Raw genomic sequence first — 20,797 nt, 5'->3', positions numbered from 1 at the left:
CCTTTCCAAGTGACCATCTCTACCACACGAATAGCATCTCGTTATTTCGGTATGTTGTCTGTTAATCGGTAGCCTGCAATTTTCTTGCTCATGCCCTTTCCTATGGCAATTGTAACAAGTTCGTGTACCCCTGGTACTCTCCCTCATGCCCGCCTTGACCGTGCGGACCGTTCGCGTTTGTACACCTACTTGGTCCCTTTGCTTCTTTCGGCAGTCTCTCTCTATGTGCCCTTGTTTCTTACAATACCGACACGTTAGCGTTGTCGGTGATCTTTTTAATTCTGACTCTCCGATAGGTTGACCCTGTGTTTCCTTTCTCGGACTTGTACATTGCCTAGCTAGGTGGCCCTCTTTATTGCAATTGTAGCAAATCACCCTAACCATTGCTGTTTTAGGCTTAGGATGCCACCTTCCTTCTGGTTTTGCTACATTAGGCTTGTTCGTTTCAATTCTCCGTCTGAACCCTAGTGTGTTCCGCCTACTTTGCAGTCCTTCCTTAGCCTGTTTGGATATAATGACTGCTTCTTCCTGCTTAGCTATTGCCACGGCTCTTTCAAATTTTAAAGGTTGCTGATCCTGCACTCTACATTGGATTCTTGGGTTGTTTAACCCTTGTGTGAAACTAGCCACTCCTATCTTTCTCACGCACTTCAACTGTGCATGCCTATCCTCTAGGCATTCGCCCTCTAATAAAGCATCCCTGAAAGCTGACGCCATCGTGTCTACGCGATGCGCCCAGGATGCTACACTCTCTCGCGGTTCCTGACTGCTTTGGAACATTTGGCAGATATATAGATCTAACGTGCCCTGCCTACCATAATATGCATTTAGCGCTACTTTAGCGTTCTCCCAGTTAGTAATATCAGCTCTTACCAAGAGCTTCTCTCGGGCCTTGCCTGTAATTTTTGTCTATATATATTTAAAGAAAAGTGCCTGATCATTCTCCCTGATCATGCGTACAGCCGCATCTACGTTGGCAAGAAACTCTCGTAGTCTGTCTGGCTGACTACCGTCAAATTCTCGACCAATCAGTCTGTGTCCCTCTACTACAGTTACATATGGTCCTTCTAAGCTACGTGCATCATCATCAGCCTCTGCTATCTGAAATTCTGGCCTTCCTGCATTTAATTCTACATCCTCCTCCTGACTTGCCATACTGAATTAAAGTGGACTCACCCTACGATGTCTTCTGTACTGCTGGGCTGGTTGGCTGCGATCCGTGTAGGCTGCTTAATAGGCTGCTGGGCTTGTTGGCTGCGATCCGTGTAGGCTGCTTAATAGGCTGCTGGGCTTGTTGGCTGCGATCCTTATAGTCTGCTTAATAGGCTGCTGGGCTGTTGGCTCCCTGCAGCTGGGCTGAATTGTGGCTCCTACGATGCGTGGTTCGATCTTCTGCGATGCGCGGTTCTCGAACAATCTTCTTCGGTGCGCGGTTCAATCTTCTGCGATGCGCGCTTTTCGGACTGATATGGTTCTACTGTTCGTCGGAGTTCGAACTAAGGGCACCCCACACCTGACACCAAAAACGTATGTCTGTCGTGACTCACCTTGTCCCGAGATGTTCTGGACGATTTGTTCTCCCGAGCGGCTTGGAGAATCTGTGGGTTGGGTGCCCTGAACCATTAAATGAAGTACTGAGTCCCATTTAATATGATATATATTTGAATTCAACTCTGACTTCCCAACTACCGTACATATTTACAATGTCTATTTACAGCATACTTCAGTGATGTGCCTGCTCCGGAAGCTTTTAGAATACTGACTTCCGACCTGGGTAGAGTCTATGTTGAAAACCTGAGAGTTGCCCTCTAGCTTGTCTCTAAGCCTAAATCCGCATCTCCCACTACTGTCTGAGAGACTAAGTCTTTCCAATATCACTTCTAACGCGGCTATGTCCTACTCCTCTCTCTCATTCTGAATGTAAGCACCTCCAGTCTTATTACCGACGTTCTTGACCTACGTAGAGCGTTCTCCTGTCCAAGACTAAAGATATCCCTTAAGCCTCTGCAGCTTGTATATATATCCTGGTCTGGCCCTTGCTAACTAGTGAGAGGGGGAACTCCCACCCTAGTACTAGTCTACCCCCAACTGGGATCCCTCTCCAGTAGGTGGTGCTATAGTGGTCAATCTCAGAACCACTTATTCTCTGTCTCACTCAGCCTAACTCATATCTCTCACTGAGTGGAATGTTTTGCCATGAAGTGGAGATTTTCCGATGCTCCATCCTTCCATGAGTCATGTATTCTTTCCTTGTCTCTCCCAATGCCAATTATTCTGAATGCTGGATTTGTGCTTGTAGCTAGCCACTGTTCATTTACTCAACCCTTGGTCAGTTTACATAGATAAGATTACAACTCAATAACAAGTTACTCATAAGCCTTCCGTAGCAGGACTTGAAGAACAAGTAATTTCACATATCCAATTCTAAATGTTTCAAATATAAGGTAGCACATTTTACACAATTAATTACCATAATTCTTCTTGTAAGAAAACCCTTTATCTTTTCGTTTATACATTCCTAGTGGTCTCCTGTACTGGGGATCCACTAGTTCAATTCTAATCTCCTTAACTTAATATATGCTATGGGACTTAATATACCTTGGTTCGATTCCCGGCATCGGTGCCATCACGACAGGGGTATTAACATACCGCAGTATTCAGCTTATGGATGTACAAACAGAACCGATCAGCAGAAGGAGAAATCATTTCATCGGGGAGTTTTAATAATAATGTTATTTGCTTTACGTCCCACTAACTCCTTTTTAAGGTCTTCGGAGACGCCGAGGTGCCGGAATTTAGTCCGCAGGAGTTCTTTTACGTGCCAGTAAATCTACCGACACGGGGCTGTCGTATTTGAGCACCTTCAAATACCACCGGACTGAGCCAGGATCGAACCTGCCAAGTTGGGGTTAGAAGGCCAGCGCCTTAACCGTATGAGCCACTCAGCCCGGCTCGGGGAGTTTTATACTGTACATAAGAATCTTCCTAGGGTAGTGTTTTGAGTTTTAGGTTTATTGTATCTTATTTCGCATATTCCGGGAGCAAAATGGCAATTAATTTTTGTAGGTTTCCTTTCTCGAGACCCGAACATCTAAGATCATCGATTAGGAGTATCAGGCGGGAGAATTGGGAGCCTTCTAAAACACCTTAGAAGTGATGTACAGCTAACTGTTTTCAATTTTACTGAACATTAACTGCAAGTAAAGATTTGCTTTTTTTTTCTCATAATTAAACTCACGGTTTCGATAAAATAATTGATGTGACCTTATAACAATCTTAGAAAATGAAGTCTGGAGGAATTCTAGACCTTATTTACATCAGTAATAATTATGGGTTTCAGACACTGGAGTGGTGGGAGAAGGGAAAGTGTGGTAGGTGTTTGGGGCTATTCCATTATACTATTCGTGGTATTTGGGACTCTTTTAACTGGTGTTACATATTTCTGATGATGACTATCAATATCGCTTTGCTAGCTGAATTTAATTAAAGAGGTTTGTAATAGTACATTAAGCTGCAGGCAATGTGATATATTGACTAGTTTTGAATATTTTCTGGTTTTATAAATGTGTACATTTGCTTCAATGATATTTTAATTTGATAATATGCGCGTTATTTCTTGGAAACAGGAAACAGAAATTCATTATCAAGCACCGATTACGATATGTCGAATCTAGGCCTGTATATTGAGCTACGTTTATAGGTACATCATTTTAAGAATGCATAATTTCGTGGCATGCATGTATACAATTTACAGCAATGTTTCCAGAAACTGGTTTTCACTCGTATTGTGTTACCGATCGCTAATTGCATGTATTCAGCAGCTAAGTTAATATTTGCCGGCCGTTATTATACACTCATGTTTATTGCTATCCCGGAGATTTACTGACCTCGGAATGACGTGTCAGTGATCCCAATGTCCTTATGCTTTGAGTGAACATGTCTCTATATTTTTAATTATTCCAATGCGCCATTAATTGCGACTTAAAATTGACTATATTATCATTGCTTCCCCATAAGGAGAGCTCGAGGTTGGGTACGCCAACATGGCGAACCGCGCGTTCAACTTGGCGTACTTTCTCCTGCAGCGGAGACCTGCCATCAGCGATCCATGTATAGAGATCAGTGGTCCGTTCTCTCAGCAGATACCCATCCGATATGGTTGCACCTGCGGCTCTGCTATCTGCATCATTGGGACACGCAAGCCTCCCCACCGCGGCAAGGTCACATGGTTCACAGGGGAGGCATATAATATAATATAATATAATATAATATAATATAATATAATATAATATAATATAATATAATATAATATAATATAATATAATATAATATAATATAATATAATATAATATAATATAATATAATATAATATAATATAATTATTATCTGGTGGTGAGATAGCGGCCCCGGTCTAGAAAGCCAAGAATAATGGGCGAGAGGATCCGTCGTGGTGGCCACACGACACCTCGTAATCTGTAGGACTTCGGGCTGAGCAGCGGTCACTTGGTAGGCCATGGCCTTTGGCGACTGTTGTTCCATGACGTTTGGTATTTTTCTAGTTATTATCATTTCTTTTTCCTAGCAGAAAATGTTGACATTTTATTTGAGGTTTTAACTCCATGTTCGTTAAGTACAAGGACAGTTGTAACGAGCTACGTACTTAACTGTTCTATTACGAAGATGCATCTAACAACAAAGTGACGACCAGAACATGAAATGAGAGAGTAGAACTGAAGGAGTGCGACTCACCAACACGTAGTTAACGGTCGTTCCGCGAGTCAGTGCAATGCAATCACGTTACAGAGGGAGGCCGTATGACCTGTTTCACTACTAACTGACACCAGCTCCTGCAATGGGGGAGAGCAGTGTTGCCAAACTGCAATGCCAGAATAATAATAATAATAATAATAATAATAATAATAATAATAATAATAATAATAATAATAATATCCGCCCCTGTGGTGTAGTGATTAGTGTGATTAGCTGCGACCCTCCGGAGGCCCGGGTTCGATTCCCGGCTCTGCCACGAAATTTGAAAAGTGGTACGAGGGCTGGAACGCGGTCGACTCAGCCTCGGGAGGTCAAATGAGTAGTCAGTCATCCTCGAAATGGTTTTCCATGGTTTCCCGCATACCTCCAGGCAAATGCAGGGATGGTACCTCAGTTAAGGCCGCGACCACTTCCTTCCCCTTACTTGACTATCCCTTCCAATCTTCACATCCCCCCACAACGCCCCTGTTCAGCATAACAGGTGAGGCCCGCCTGGGTAAGGTACTGGTCCTCCTTCCCACTTGTATCCCCCGCTCCAGGACACTGCCCTTGAGGCAGTAGGGGCGGGATCCCTCGCTGAGTCCGATGGAAAACCAACCCCGGAGGGTAAACGGATTAAGAAAGGAAGCAATAATAATAATAATAATAATAATAATAATAATAATAACTGACAAGCTGCGGTGTGTGGACATTTCGTACCACGTATCTACCAGCGAACGGTTTTCCCGCAATTCCCAAATATTTACGCGAAGACAATCCGTATCACTTGATGTCAGAGCCGGACAACATTCTCTGAAGAAAACATCTATATTGCCTTTTAAACTATACTTATCGCTTATGTTTACATCAATATTATCATAGGAAAGTCTTTTTTTAAGTATACATCCTGAAACAAAACAGTACAATAGACGTACCGTAGACGGCGTTCGGGCGCACAAGGATGGATAACATTACTGTTACTGCATTACTGATCACCAAGTAAAATAAGCGATTATGATGAACTGGCCGATTTGGGCTTGAAGGTCACACGGAATTGTGTCCCATGGAAGGTGGTCATATCGTACGGCTTTTGTGTGCGCACTTGGAGGGATACGCACAAAGGAAGATGCGACAGCCGATGGACTTGGATTTGTGTAAAGCAACAATCCGATAAGAATTTTGCAATTACAAAATCAAGAGGAAATAAAAGTATTAGTGACCCTTCAAGCAGTCATGTGTGTGAACGATGCGCAGCTAGAAGTAAATAAACGAACGCAATTGGTGAAGAAAAGGGCGAGGGAGGGAGAAAAGTCACAGCCAGGCTCTCGGCGATCTTTACGACAAAGTTTCTTATCCCGTAGCTTCTTACAGAAATGATCGCTATTGTATTTTACAAGACAATACGAGCGACACATTACTCGTACATGAAGTACTCATTCAACAATGGCAACTGTTAAAGTTAAATTATATCACATATTTATACAGACACTTTATTTACATTACAACTGGACTATGTCTAAAATTACTTAAACTACACTAGTAAACCACTTTATGTATAATCTGGATTAGAGAAAAATATATAGGGGTGTTATTGTCATTACTGTCCAGCGTTCGCTGATGATCTTCGTTTCTTTCTTAATCTGTTTACTCTCCAGGGTTGGTTTTCCCTCGGACTCAGCGTCAGATACCACCTCTACTGCCTCAAGGACAATGTGACAGCGTGACACTTTGGGTCGGAGGATACAACTGGGAAGGAGGACCAGTACCCCTCCCGGGTGGCCTCACCTGTTATGTTGGACAGGGGCCTTGTGGGGAGATGGGAAGATTGTAAGGGATAGACAAGGAAGCGGCCGTGGTCTTAAGTTAGGTACCATCCCGGCATTTGCCTGGAGGAGAAGTGGGAAACCACGGGAAACCACTTCCAGGATGGCTGAGGTGAAAATCGAACCCACCTCTACTGAGTTGACCTCCCGAGGCTGAGTGGATGCCGTTGCAGCCCTCGTACTACTTTTCAAATTTTGTGGCAGAGACGGGAATCGAACCCGGGCCTCCGGCGATGGCAGCTAATCACACTAACAGAGGCGAACTTGCCAAGGACATCTCTGATGCACAGAAAGAAATTGCTGTACTGGAAGAGCAGGCAGCAAAAGTCGGATTTAAAACTTCGTATGGAAACTAAAATACTCCATCTGAACTTACACTGATATGCAAGAGTATAAGTACTTAGGTGAATACCAAACCAAACCCCACGGCACTTAACGCCCTTGAAAGGGCCTTGGCCTGCCCAACGACCGCTGCTCAGCCCGAAGGTCTGCAGATTACGAGAGGCCGTGTGGTCAGCACGACGCATCCTCTCGGCCGTTATTGTGGGCTTTCGAGACCGGGGCCGCCATCTCACCGTCAGATAGCTCCTCAATTCTAATCACGTAGGCTGAGTGGACTTGGAACCAGCCCTCAGGTCGAGAGAACAATCCCTGGCCTCTCCGGGCGAGAGGCAGGCACGCTACCCCTACACAACACTGAAAATAGCCATGAAAATAAATCAGTATCTTCAAGAATTCACAAAATGGAGATTGCTTTTCAAGACACAAAGAATGTTTACAACAAAAATTGCTTGTCCTGGAACAGTAACATTAACAGTGATCAAACCTGGAGCTCTTTATGCTTCACAAACGCTCAGTTTACGTCATAAAATGTTAAGGGAACGATTAGGGATTAAAGAAAGGAAACTCATGAGAAAAATCTTAGGACCCCGAATTAAAAATAGGATACACTCCCCGAAACCCAAGTCGGAAATATCTAAACTTACTGATACAATGTGACTACGACGAATTCAATTTTTAAGCCATTTGGAAAGAATGAACAACACCAGACTTACTACACGAATTTCTGCAAATCACACGCACGAGATCAAAGTGGTGCAAGCACCTCACTGAATGAGGATTACCAAATATGCAGGATAGAACTGTAATCAGGAAAATTGTCCAGACAAGGAAGATGAGAAGAAACCAACACGTCGGAGAAACAGCAATGAACTGTTGGGCAAGGAGGAAAGCTCAACAAATGGTGATTCCGCGTCATCTGAAGTGACCCAGTTGCGCAGAAGAAGGAGGAGACTGTCATTCTTTTATAGGGTGCGACTTAGTTGCGAAGTCTATTACAAGAACTTTACGTCGGAAGAGCTATGATGCGCAAGGGAACACCAGAGAGCCGAACAACAGCAAAGAAGTGCTTTTCGATTAATAAACCCTGAAGATGGCTGACGGAACGATGGAGAACAGGACAGTGGTGACAAGGACAAAGAGAGTTTGAAATGTTTTCAAATTTTTTCATGGATGGCACCTTTAAGTGCTCTAGTATAGAGTTTTCACAGAAATACAACAAACATGCGGATTTTGGGAGTAGGGATGAAGAAACTAACCTAACGTCAACCCCATTGTGTGTGCCCTATTACCCAACAAAAAGAAATAAACTTGCATTAATCCGTCAAGCTGTTCCAGAGTGGAATCCAGAAACGATGAACTTGGTTTATGAAATGGCGGCTATGGCTGCGATTCGAGGAGTACTACCTTCGGCACATTTAAATGGTTGCTTTGCTCATATGAACGAATATCTTTGGTGCAGAGTACAAGAAACAGGGCTCTCAAATGAGTACTGTGAAAACGACGATGCCCTCGCAGAGTCTGCCAAATTAACTCTGGTGCCTGGAGAACTCGGACTTTCCAATAGAAATATTCAACTGTCACCAAAGGCGTCATAGGACAAGAAATGCTGTCGAGGGATGGAACAGCCATTTGAACACACTGTTAGGAAGGCCACCCCAGAATAAAAAACGTAGTGATGTGTTTGGAAGAAGAGGGATAAAATACCAACTCCGTCTTCATAAAGTATCAACTGAGAATTGGAAGTTCAAAGAGAAGGAAGAAATGATGAACGGCTCGGCAAACCTGCGATGCTGCTTGTGCGCTCTCTCATATTAGCAGAACTTGGAATGAAACATGCCATGATGAACTTGTTATTCGTTTGGATAAAAAACACCCAAAATTATAAAACATTAAGTAAACGTACCGGTAGTGGAAATCTGTTCGAGTCATTTTTTACTGTGTTACATAACTTTAAAAAAAAATATTCTAATAGAGAGAACCATCATTTATTTATTTTTTGCTTTGTAATCAGAACTGTACAATGGAATATATATATACACACACAATTTATTCTTGAGGCTAAAAGTGTATAAATAGCGGACACCGAACGAATTTTAGATGTTGACTAATGGACAGGCCGGTAGTGAATACGTTCAATAGGAAATCGCATTTACTTCGCAGTACTTTCCACTCTTTCAACTGGTACCGTACGGAATATTTTAAAGTCATTAACTGACACTTGGCAGGTAATCAGCCGGTCAAACGTCCTAGAACCATCGTGTCAAACCGCGGGACTTCCATTTAGGCTATAAGGGACGTGACATTTCATTTTAAGAATCTCGAACCACCGCTGCCCTGGTGCAGACACTCTCAGGCTTACTGCCAGTCTACGTACAACGTAATTTAAAAGAAATTCGGAAATGAATAAGATTACGGGTATTCCCTGCCCTCTGTACACAGGAGCCGAGCGGCTAACCCACTGAGAATCGTGATCTTCCTTGATATTTTTCGTGAGGGTTCTCCATGTTGTTCTCTCCTATGCGCAGAAACAACTCTAGGAATACTTTCAATTTTACTAGATCATGAAAGTGGCACGTAGCCGAACACTACCACCTTCTCCTCTACATCCAAGGACTGCACTTCTTGTTGGAGGAAAAATGTGGACAACTACTTCCCAATTTCCAGTTCGTTTAAAATTGTCGTTGTTCTGACCAAGACATACGGAGCACTCTTCTCCAACACCACATGTCAAACACGTACCTTTTCTTGCTATTTCGTTCATTTCGAAGAATACAAATTCAAACGTTCACGAAACACGCGAATATTTTTTCCAGTTCATATGTTATCTGTGAATATAAGAAGAATGATGATTCATATTTGATATCTTTCGTGAAATAACATATTTCATCATTAAGCTACTGGATAAGAGGTAGAAGACATATCCTCTGAATACTTGAATACTATCACAGTAATTATTAGAAGCTGCGCTGAGACCCGCTGACAGCTTCTCCACAATCGGACATGAGACGAGGATTTACACGCATAAGTGTCCCTATGGGTGGAAACACACCATCAAATCAAATTCATGGCAGAGATCACCAGCATTAACGCAGTTTACGACTGTATCAGCGCTGTGTGACCACGTCATAACTTTCATAACGCCGTGAAGCATGAAGCCCATTCTCCCACACAGACATGGTATGTCCAGGAATGATGCATATAACCTCAACACGTCCCACAAAATGGAAACACCTTTGTGAGTGTCCGTATGATGAGAGACCTTAATTTAAGGCGTAAATGTCCGCTGCTATTTCGAAATGCACAACAAAACCTTGGCATCACGCAGGATTTTCTCTGGGAGGAACATGAAGGTCAATCTTTTGCTGCATGATAAAAACAAGGGCGATTAGAACCTACGAGTTTCTTTCTTAAATAATTCCACAATTCCGACTCAGCAGCCAATTTTATGTCGGCAGAATAAGGCAAGCAAGTTCTTAAAAAAATACATTCCATATAATATGATTAGGACGCCTGTGAGACTGTTCACTGTAGTAGTAGTAGTAGTAGTATTCATTCACTCATTATATTGTTTACATATTTTCAGGACTCTGTTTCTTATATACATAACTCTTCTAATAACATTGTTACTTGAGAAAAATTAATCTTGTAACTAAACCACATATATTGCAGAAGTAGTAGTATTATTATTAACATATTAATACTTAAAATAAATTGAACTTGTAACTATCTCTTGCACACATTGAAAATATTATTATTATTATTATTATTATTAGTCCGCCTCTGTGGTGTAGTGGTTAGCGTGATTAGCTGCCACCCCCGGAGGCCCGGGTTCGATTCCCGGCTCTGCCACGAAATTTGAAAAGTGGTACGAGGGCTGGAACGGGGTCCACTCAGCCTCGGGAGGTCAACTGAGTAGAGGTGGGTTCGATTCCCACCTCAGCCATCCTGGAAGTGGTTTTCCGTGGTTTCCCACTTCTCCTCCAGGCGAATGCCGGGATGGTACCTAACTTAAGGCCACGGCCGCTTCCTTCCCTCTTCCTTGCCTATCCCTTCCAATCTTCCCATCCCTCCACAAGGCCCCTGTTCAGCATAGCAGGTGAGGCCGCCTGGGCGAGGTACTGGTCATTCTCCCCAGTTGTATCCCCCGACCAAGAGTCTGAAGCTCCCGGACACTGCCCTCGAGGCGGTAGAGGTGGGATCCCTCGCTGAGTCCGAGGGAAAAGCCGAACCTGGAGGGTAAACAGATGATGATGATGATTATTATTATTATTATTATTATTATTATTATTATTATTATTATTATTATACATAACAAAATCACACCAACCTCAACAGAGTCGAGTAGATATCAGTAAAATACCACGTAAGGTGAAACCTTGTGTGTGGTAATTTAGAATATTAATTACATAGAGAGAAATATATTTTTAAATGATGCCTGAAATACGAGTATGGGTATGAGTGAATGTCATCATCATCATCTGTTTACCCTCCAGGGTCGGCTTTTCCCTCGGACACAGCGAGGGATCCCACCTCTACCGCCTCAAGGGCAGTGTCCTGGAGCTTCAGACTCTTGGTCGGGGGATACAACTGGGGAGTATGACCAGTACCTCGCCCAGGCGGCCTCACCTGCTATGCTGAACAGGGGACTTGTGGAGGGATGGGAAGATTGGAAGGGATAGGCAAGGAAGAGGGAAGGAAGCGGCCGTGGCCTTAAGTTAGGTACCATCCCGGCATTCGCCTGGAGGAGAAGTGGGAAACCACGGAAAACCACTTCCAGGATGGCTGAGGTGGGAATCGAACCCACCTCTACTCAGTTGACCTCCTGAGGCTGAGTGGACCACGTTCCAGCCCTCGTACCACTTTTCAAATTTCGTGGCAGAGCCGGGAATCGAACCCAGGCCTCCGGGGGTGGCAGCTAATCACGCTAACCACTACACCACAGAGGCGGACTAACTATGTGGTAAAGAGTTAAATGAAAAATGGAAATAAGTAAAGTATACAAATGAACTCAATTCATCTTGTGACAAGCATTAAAATCAAGTCACAATACGTTGTACACAGACAGTACCTATGGGAAGTACCGTTAGTGTTCTGTATTGCATGGAACAGGTGTTATATGGGAGGAATTTCCATTCAGAAATATCAGAGTTTCAGCTCGTTCTGCAGAAAGCGACGACCTTCGGTCCGAACGAATTTGTCCAGCACATGCAAAACACCTCCAATGCGGGCACAGATGTAGCAGGTACGCTAAGGTAAGCAGGAGCAAGTTCACTTAATGGTCAATGAATATTGAAATTTCACGACCGTATTGTAATCGAAATCGACTTTCAACCTATTAGGTCATGTTGCATACATCTAGTGCGTGTCGAAGAGATGTTAAGTACAGGAAAAAAAAAATGGCCAAACGGACACCAGTGGGATCCGAACCCACAACCTCCCGAGTTCGCGTTGGTAGCTCTACCAATTGAGCTATGGTGGCCTCGTTCTTTTCTGCTCTGTTGGAAATGATCTAAGCTACAGGTCGGGCCCTATCCTCTACAACCCTCAGGGACTGTTTGTCTTCGCATTCAAAAGTAGCCAAACTCCTATGCAAACTTCCATACGTAGGAATGGAATTACTTTCACGATGTGCAACTGTATTTGTACCATGTCCTTACGATACGCCCGTTTTATGTGATTCCATAAATTCGACGTTCCTCCACCTGTACAATAGATTTTATTGCAAATTTTAGAAGTAGCGGATTTTCTACCTGGACTGCTAGTAAAATACTGCCATGCTTGGGAGGACTGTCATGGCATTATTGCTTCTTTCTTATTACAAATATCGGTAGAAAATACAGCGCAACAACTTTAAACAAAGATATATATAGTATAAGGAAACACAAATAGAACGGACGTCTCAGTCTGGAGTCTGAACAACAGCACAGTGGTGTTGCGAGTCTAGCCTGGCTGGAAGGTTTACTGAAACACCCGCAGCGCTATACGGAGTATTCGAGTTGAATCGGTGCTCCGCTGTGACGTCACGAAAACCTGAAGAACCGAGTTACTCTCCAGTTCTACTCGCTCCGTCCCCACCTCTACCTCACATGCATTGATATTGAACTGCACAGATTCCTCTAGTCCCTTTAACACAAATTTTGTCCACTATGGTACTCACAATTTTATTAATTCCACGAATACCTTAGACTGAAGTGTCTTTTCTATTATTTTCATCACGGTGTCTTCTGTTGGGTTGGCACTCCTGCACTCGGCCTGCTGTTGATCTTCTTCGTTCCTGGCGCCATTTCACTATTACACTAACTGCACGGCACTCGAACAAAGAACGAAATAATTGTTGATAGTATTTGATTCCACGATACAAATAGATGCACTGTGGCAAATTACAGCACTGTCGCAATTGTTTACACCTGCCAAAACACTTAAATTCCACGAGCTTAAAGTCACGCGTGTTACTCGTATGGCATCTCAAGTAGCTATTACTGTCAGATGTGACCGACTATAAAATCTCATCTATATACACTGACTGACAGAGCAAATGCAACACCAAGAAGGAGTGGTCAGAACTTTATGCCAATTGCAGGGTAGACTGACGTCTCTGAGGTATGCTCATGATGTGAAATGCCCGCTGTGCTGCGCACGTAGCGAACGAGAAATGGGACACGGCGTTGGCGAATGGCCCACTTCGTACCGTGATTTCTCAGCCGACAGTCATTGTAGAACGTGTTGTCGTGTGCCACAGGACACGTGTATAGCTAAGAATGCCAGGCCGCCGTCAACGGAGGCATTTCCAGCAGACAGACGACTTTACGAGGGGTATGGTGATCGGGCTGAGAAGGGCAGGTTGGTCGCTTCGTCAAATCGCAGCCGATACCCATAGGGATGTGACCACGGTGCAGCGCCTGTGGCGAAGATGGTTGGCGCAGGGACATGTGGCACGTGCGAGGGGTCCAGGCGCAGCCCGAGTGACGTCAGCACGCGAGGATCGGCGCATCCGCCGCCAAGCGGTGGCAGCCCCGCACGCCACGTCAACCGCCATTCTTCAGCATGTGCAAGACACCCTGGCTGTTCCAATATCGACCAGAACAATTTCCCGTCGATTGGTTGAAGGAGGCCTGCACTCCCGGCGTCCGCTCAGAAGACTACCATTGACTCCACAGCATAGACGTGCACGCCTGGCATGGTGCCGGGCTAGAGCGACTTGGATGTGGGAATGGCGGAACGTCGTGTTCTCCGATGAGTCACGTTTCTGTTCTGTCAGTGATAGTCACCGCAGACGAGTGTGGCGTCGGCGTGGAGAAAGGTCAAATCCGGCAGTAACTGTGGAGCGCCCTACCGCTAGACAACGCGGCATCATGGTTTGGGGCGCTATTGCGTATGATTCCACGTCACCTCTAGTGCGTATTCAAGGCACGTTAAATGCCCACCGCTACGTGCAGCATGTGCTGCGGCCGGTGGCACTCCCGTACCTTCAGGGGCTGCCCAATGCTCTGTTTCAGCAGGATAATGCCCGCCCACACACTGCTCGCATCTCCCAACAGGCTCTACGAGGTGTACAGATGCTTCCGTGGCCAGCGTACTCTCCGGATCTCTCACCAATCGAACACGTGTGGGATCTCATTGGACGCCGTTTGCAAACTCTGCCCCAGCCTCGTACGGACGACCAACTGTGGCAAATGGTTGACAGAGAATGGAGAACCATCCCTCAGGACACTATCCGCACTCTTATTGACTCTGTACCTCGACGTGTTTCTGCGTGCATCGCCGCTCGCGGTGGTCCTACATCCTACTGAGTCGATGCCGTGCGCATTGTGTAACCTGCATATCGGTTTGAAATAAACATCAATTATTCGTCCGTGCCGTCTGTTTTTTCCCCAACTTTCATCCCTTTCGAACCACTCCTCCTTGGTGTTGCATTATCACTGTCAGTCAGTGTATATAAAAGAGTTTTGTCTGTACATTGTTCAGAATTTGAAAAGAATGGTATTTCTGTATCGGTCATGTCCACAGTAGCAAGGAAATGCATTTTTTTCTTTTCCGTAATGTCTGTCTGTCTGTCTGTCTGTCTGTCTGTCTGTCTGTCTGTCTGTCTGTATGTACACGCATCACGAGAAAACGGCTGAAGAGAATTTAATGAAAATCGGAATGTAAAGTCGGGTGATGAACCGCTACAATCTAGGCCATAAATAATTGTATTCACGCTGAGTGAAATGGTAGTTTAGGGGAATGCCTAAAATTTAATTTTCAAATATTTATATTATTAGTGGTCGTATCTTAATGGAAATCGGTAGAAAAAGATGGGTATAAGTCGCTACAATATAGACTATACATAATTGTATTCACGCTGAGAAAAATGGTAGTTTAGGGGAAGGCCAAAAATTTAATTCTCAAATATTTATTATATTAGTGGTCGTATCTTCACGAAAATTGGTATGCAAAGTCGGGGAATAAGTCGCTATAATCTAGGCTATCAATAATTTATTCACACTGAGTGAAATGGTAGTTTAGGGGAAGGCCTGAAATGTAATCTATATATCTATATACTTCTTCTTCTTCGTTTTGCCTCATGACTGAGGCGTCGTGAGTATCATAATATTCAGCCCTCTAGCCGATGAACCATACTCCGCCATTCTTCCCTATCTAAAGCTTTCAATGTGGTTACTCTGAGAGAACACTGTAGGGGGCCGTTCACCATGTCAATCCATCGCGTTGGTATTCGTCCTCGTTGTCTGGTTCCCTGGACTTTGCCCTCAACAATCAGCTTTTGTAGACTACCATCTGGGCGCATTATATGTCCAAAGTAGCGTACAATTCGTTGAGAGACCTTACACGATAGACAAACTTTTATCTGAAGTTGGTTCAGGATTGATGTGTTCGTGCGATGAGCTGTCCAAGGAATCCTTAACATTTTCCTCCAGCACCACATTCCAAAGCTTTCTATCCGTTCACGATCACGTTTGAGGATGGTCCACATCTCTGCGCCATACAAGAAGACCGAGAAGACTAGAGATTCAACAATCTTTTTTTTTTTTTTTTGTATTGATGGTGATGTTATTATCTTTCCAGATCTTCCGCAGACGGATCATTGCTACCTTTGCTATTTCAATTCAATTCTTTGCTATTTCAATTCTTCGCTTTATTTCATCTCTGGAACCACCAGAATTGGATAGTAAGAAGCCTAGGTATGCATACTGATGTACAACTTCACACCCTCCAATCTGTTTGATATGTGGACTGTTGTTGTTCTTACGATCAACAATCATGACTTTGGTTTTCTGTCGATTTAGGCGTAATCCAATTTCTAGGCTTGCTTCCTCTACTCTCTTGATCTGCTCTGTCAACTCCTCTTCAGATGATGCTATCAAGGTGGTGTCATCAGCAAATCTCAAATTGTTGATCTTGCATCCCCCAATGGAAAACCCTTTGTCCCAGCCTTCTAATGCAGTTCTCATTGCATATTCACCATCGATATTGAAAAGTAACGGTGACAGGATACATCCCTGGCGAACTCCAGCCCTTGTACGAAACTGCTGAGACTGTTTGTTTTGAATCTTCACAGTGGCTGTATTTTCCTTATACAAGGACTTGAGGCGATCAATCAAATGGAGTGGCAAACCCATGTCATACAAAATTTTCCAAAGATGGGTCCATTTGACAGTATCAAAGGCCTTTTGGTAGTCAATAAAGCACAGATATTGAATTCTCTAGCTTTTCTATGATTTGTTTTAGGCTTAAGATCTGCTCTCGAGTACCTTTTCCTTTCATAAATCCAGTCTGGACTTCAGGAATTTGATACTCTAGAAATGCTCGGAGTCTCTTGTGCAGGATATGAAGCATAACTTTACTGGCATGTGAAATCAAAGCAATTAAGCGATAATTTTCACATTTTTTCCTCGATCCTTTCTTGTGGATTGGGACAAAGATTGACTGTACCCATTCCTCGGGCCATCTTCTAGAATTCCATATTGCTTGGCAGATTTTCAACAGCATTTCAATTCCAGCACCGTCTGTAGCTTTCAAGACTTCAGCACTTATTCCATCAGGTCCACACGCTTTTCCAGTTTTCAGCATTTTCAAAGCCATTTCTACTTCATCTCGGAGGATGTCAGGTTCAGGATCTGACTGCTTGTCTATCTTCACTTGGTCTTGTGCATTACATTGTTCACTGCACAGATCCTGGCAGTATAATCTCCATGTTTCCAGAACATTCTCTATATCCACAACATCATCCCCCTTTGACCGACTCATTGGCTGAATGATCAGCGTACTGGCCTTCGGTTCGGAGGGTCCCGGGTTCGATTCCCGGCCGGGTCGGGGATTTTAACCTTAATTGGTTAATTCTAATGGCCCGGGGGCTGGGTGTTTGTGCTGTCCCCAACATCCCTGCAACTCACACACCACACATAACACTATCCTCCACCACAATAACACGCAGTTACCTACAAATGGCAGATGCCGCCCACACTCATCGGTGGGTCTGCCTTACAAGGGCTGCACTCGGCTAGAAATAGCCACACGAAATTAAATTTAAATCCCTCTTTGAGTTCTGTATATTCCAGGAATATGGCTTGAATTCTCGAGTGATTATTCTAATTTTGTCAAAAAGATCCTTGCTGTGGTTTTGATTTGCATGGTCTTCAATCTCAAAACAAATGTTACTAAGGAATCTATTCTTATCTCTTCTACAAGAAGGATATCTATATACAGTATGTATAAAATAAGAGTTTTGTCTGTACATTGCTCAGAATTTGAAAATAATGGTATTTCTGATTTGGTCATGTCCACAGTAACAAGGACATGCATTTTTTACTTTTCCGTAATTTCTGTCTGTCTGTCTGTCTGTCTGTCTGTATGTACACGCATCACGAGAAAACGGCTGAAGAGAATGTAATGAAAATCGGTATGTAAAGTCGGGTGATGAACCGCTACAATCTAGGCTATAAATGATTTTATTCACGCTGAGATGGTAGTTTAGGGGAAGGCCTGAATTGTAATTCTCAAATAGGTTATTTACGTTATTAGTGGTCGTATCGATAAATACTACATAACTAACATAACTTTGGTTATATCGTAAGTTAGTAGTAGTTATGTAAGAAGTTATTAAATTTCCGATCACTTATGTCTTATACATTGTTAACGTACCGAATTTAATCACAGAGATATTCATGAATTTGGATTTTTTTACTAAGTCTATATCAGCGCAGAGTCACGAGAAAATGCGTAAACAGAATTTAATGAAAATCAGCATGAAAAGTCGGGGAATAACAAACTACAGTCTACGCTATAAATAATTTTATAAGACGCCCTAATATCACAGAGTCGAAAGAAAACTAAATGTGAGGCCTGCAATATAGAAAGCTCATAAAATTGATCAACAATAACATTACATTGACCATTGTTTGTTGTGATGTGATTTGTGTCTTCTGTTGTCACTCATCTCTGATATACGTAGATTGGATTACTGTTGCGTACCGAGTACTTTTTTTTAAAAAAAATTGCTTTACGTCGCACGTCTTATGGCGACGATGGGATAGGTAAAGGCTAGGAGTGGGAAGGAAGCGGCCGTGGCCTTAATTAAGGTACAGCCCCTGCATTTTCCTGGTGTGAAAATCCTAAACCACGGAAATCCATGTTTAGGACTGCGGACGGTGGGGTTCGAACCCACTATCACCCGGATACAAGCTCACAGCTGCGCGCCCCTAACCACACGGCCAACACGCTCGCTCATACTGTGTATAACAGCCTGCCTGAATACTGGCGGGAAGTAGCTGGGGAGTTAGATAACTTTCTTCTTTAGCATGCCTTTCGTCTGGCTCATAAATTTTCTGATGCTACTGGTACGTAACACACTGGTTCATCATAGCATTCGAGCTATTCAATCCCCACTCTTTGGCCCTGATTAGAATGAGCAGTGTGCACACTTCCATAAATAATCGCAGAGGAGTGTTCAGGGCTATCTGAGTCTTGGTTATTCCAGCACTGGGACGTTGGACTGTTAGATCGGCACCGTAGTACTGTTCGTTAAGAGTGAGAAAATGTGCAGTTTTTCATTTGATAATATTGCTTTTAATCGCTACATTCCTCATGACGTTTTTGTAATGACCTATGTTGACTTCAGTTAGAAAACCACAAAGTCAGTCTTTCTGAGAATTCCGTAGCGAAGCACGGGTACATCAGCTAGTATGAAATATAACATGAACATGCGACACAAAATACATTGTGACATCCGTGTGGAAGGATACATTAACATTATTGGATTTATTGTATCTACAACACTTACACAAGGACCGGAAAACGGCCGCAGGTCAGGCCTCGGGAGATGCCTCATTTAGCAGATCATAATTCCAGGACATCCATGAAAATAAAATAGTTCTCCTACCTTCTGTGCATCTTCCCCAATTTATTGGGGTAGCCCAGTTGTACGGCTAGATGCCCTTCCAGATGCCAACCCTATTCTGTGATCGTATGTTGTGTTGTATATAAGTGTGTATTAATATGAACACAAAAACCCACTCCCCGAGCCAGGTGAATTAACCAAACGAAGTTAAAAACTGTAGTACTGAGTTAAAACTTCTAATTTTCAATTGAACTTGTACGGTCGAGCGGAGAGGAGCATTACGTGATCACCTGATGGTTTGCAGGTTCGAATCAGCTTAGCCGGTAGCTTAGTTCCCTTGCATTCAAACGGAGTCGGCATTACCTGTGACGGGTACAGTTACCGAGGATGAATGACAGAAAGTGTGGTAGGGATTTGATAAACGCACGTGTTGAAAGGTACATCGCAAACCGATCTGTCTTCCAGACATGCTTTTATCTAAATAATGTATGGCTTGCATGTCACTGGCAGCTACGGCCCAATTTCCCTTCCAAAATGGAACTTAACAGCGCTGGTTTTGTCCAGCATATTCGAAATACAAAGTGCAATGCCTTTCGCTTAAACTCGACTGCCTAAGCCCTTTTCTACTCATGTGGCGTTCAGTCGGGAGTCATTAACGAAGACGGCCAAGATGGTGATGCGCATATGAAAGAACTATGCTGCTTTGCTGACTTTGTTCTCACTTCAGTGAAATATGTTTAAACATTCCCCGACCAGCCACTAGTTGCTATAGATGTGTTGAAGGAAGCGCCAAAACGACACTGACTGAACTTACAGTGTCAACGACTCTAACAAAGGTCGGCTATTATGAATTGAAAAATATTGGTTTCTTTTACTGTTCTAAAATTTCAGTTGATATTTTTTGTAAGCAGTGACACGAAGAACTTCCTATGCAGTGCTCTCCTTCTGACGCGCGACCAGATATGAACAATTTCTAGGTTACTGTTATAGTGACAATAACTGTGTTAGTGAATTGCCTAAAACTTTCCGATTGAAGTTGCTTCGGGTACGCTGCGAACATTCTTTTACTTCACAACGGTTGAAATGTTTTCAGCACGGAAGAAGTCGGTCATAATTTTGACATAATGACAAGTTATCATAAGAGACCACTGCGTTAAGTTTCATTCACACTAGAAGAACTGCTCGCCAACTGCTCTGAAACAATCAATATTGCATTCGCTGAGAACCAGAACCAACGAAAAATAAAGGGGTTTCGGCAGTTCGTAAACACCATTTCTAAACAAAAGAAGAATCAAAAACTGTTCTTGAATTCGTGTGTGATAACACGCCAACAAACAATTTGATCAGGAGTACAGAATAACCTTATTAGACCATCATGGAAAGAAAGATAAATTATTAGCAGATAAACGTTTCTCATTTGATGTATTGTCTGCACATTCTTGGTCTGGAAACCAACTGTTTGTATATTCACAACACAACGCAATTATCGGAGGAGCAAAGCGGTCCCAAGCCAGGCTGAATGGTGAGGTGGGGACACCGCTGTGCTTCT

This window comes from Anabrus simplex, chromosome 4 (assembly GCF_040414725.1).
Source record: "Anabrus simplex isolate iqAnaSimp1 chromosome 4, ASM4041472v1, whole genome shotgun sequence".
NCBI classification, from domain to species: domain Eukaryota; kingdom Metazoa; phylum Arthropoda; class Insecta; order Orthoptera; family Tettigoniidae; genus Anabrus; species Anabrus simplex.
Note: the sequence above shows the minus strand (reverse complement) of the source record.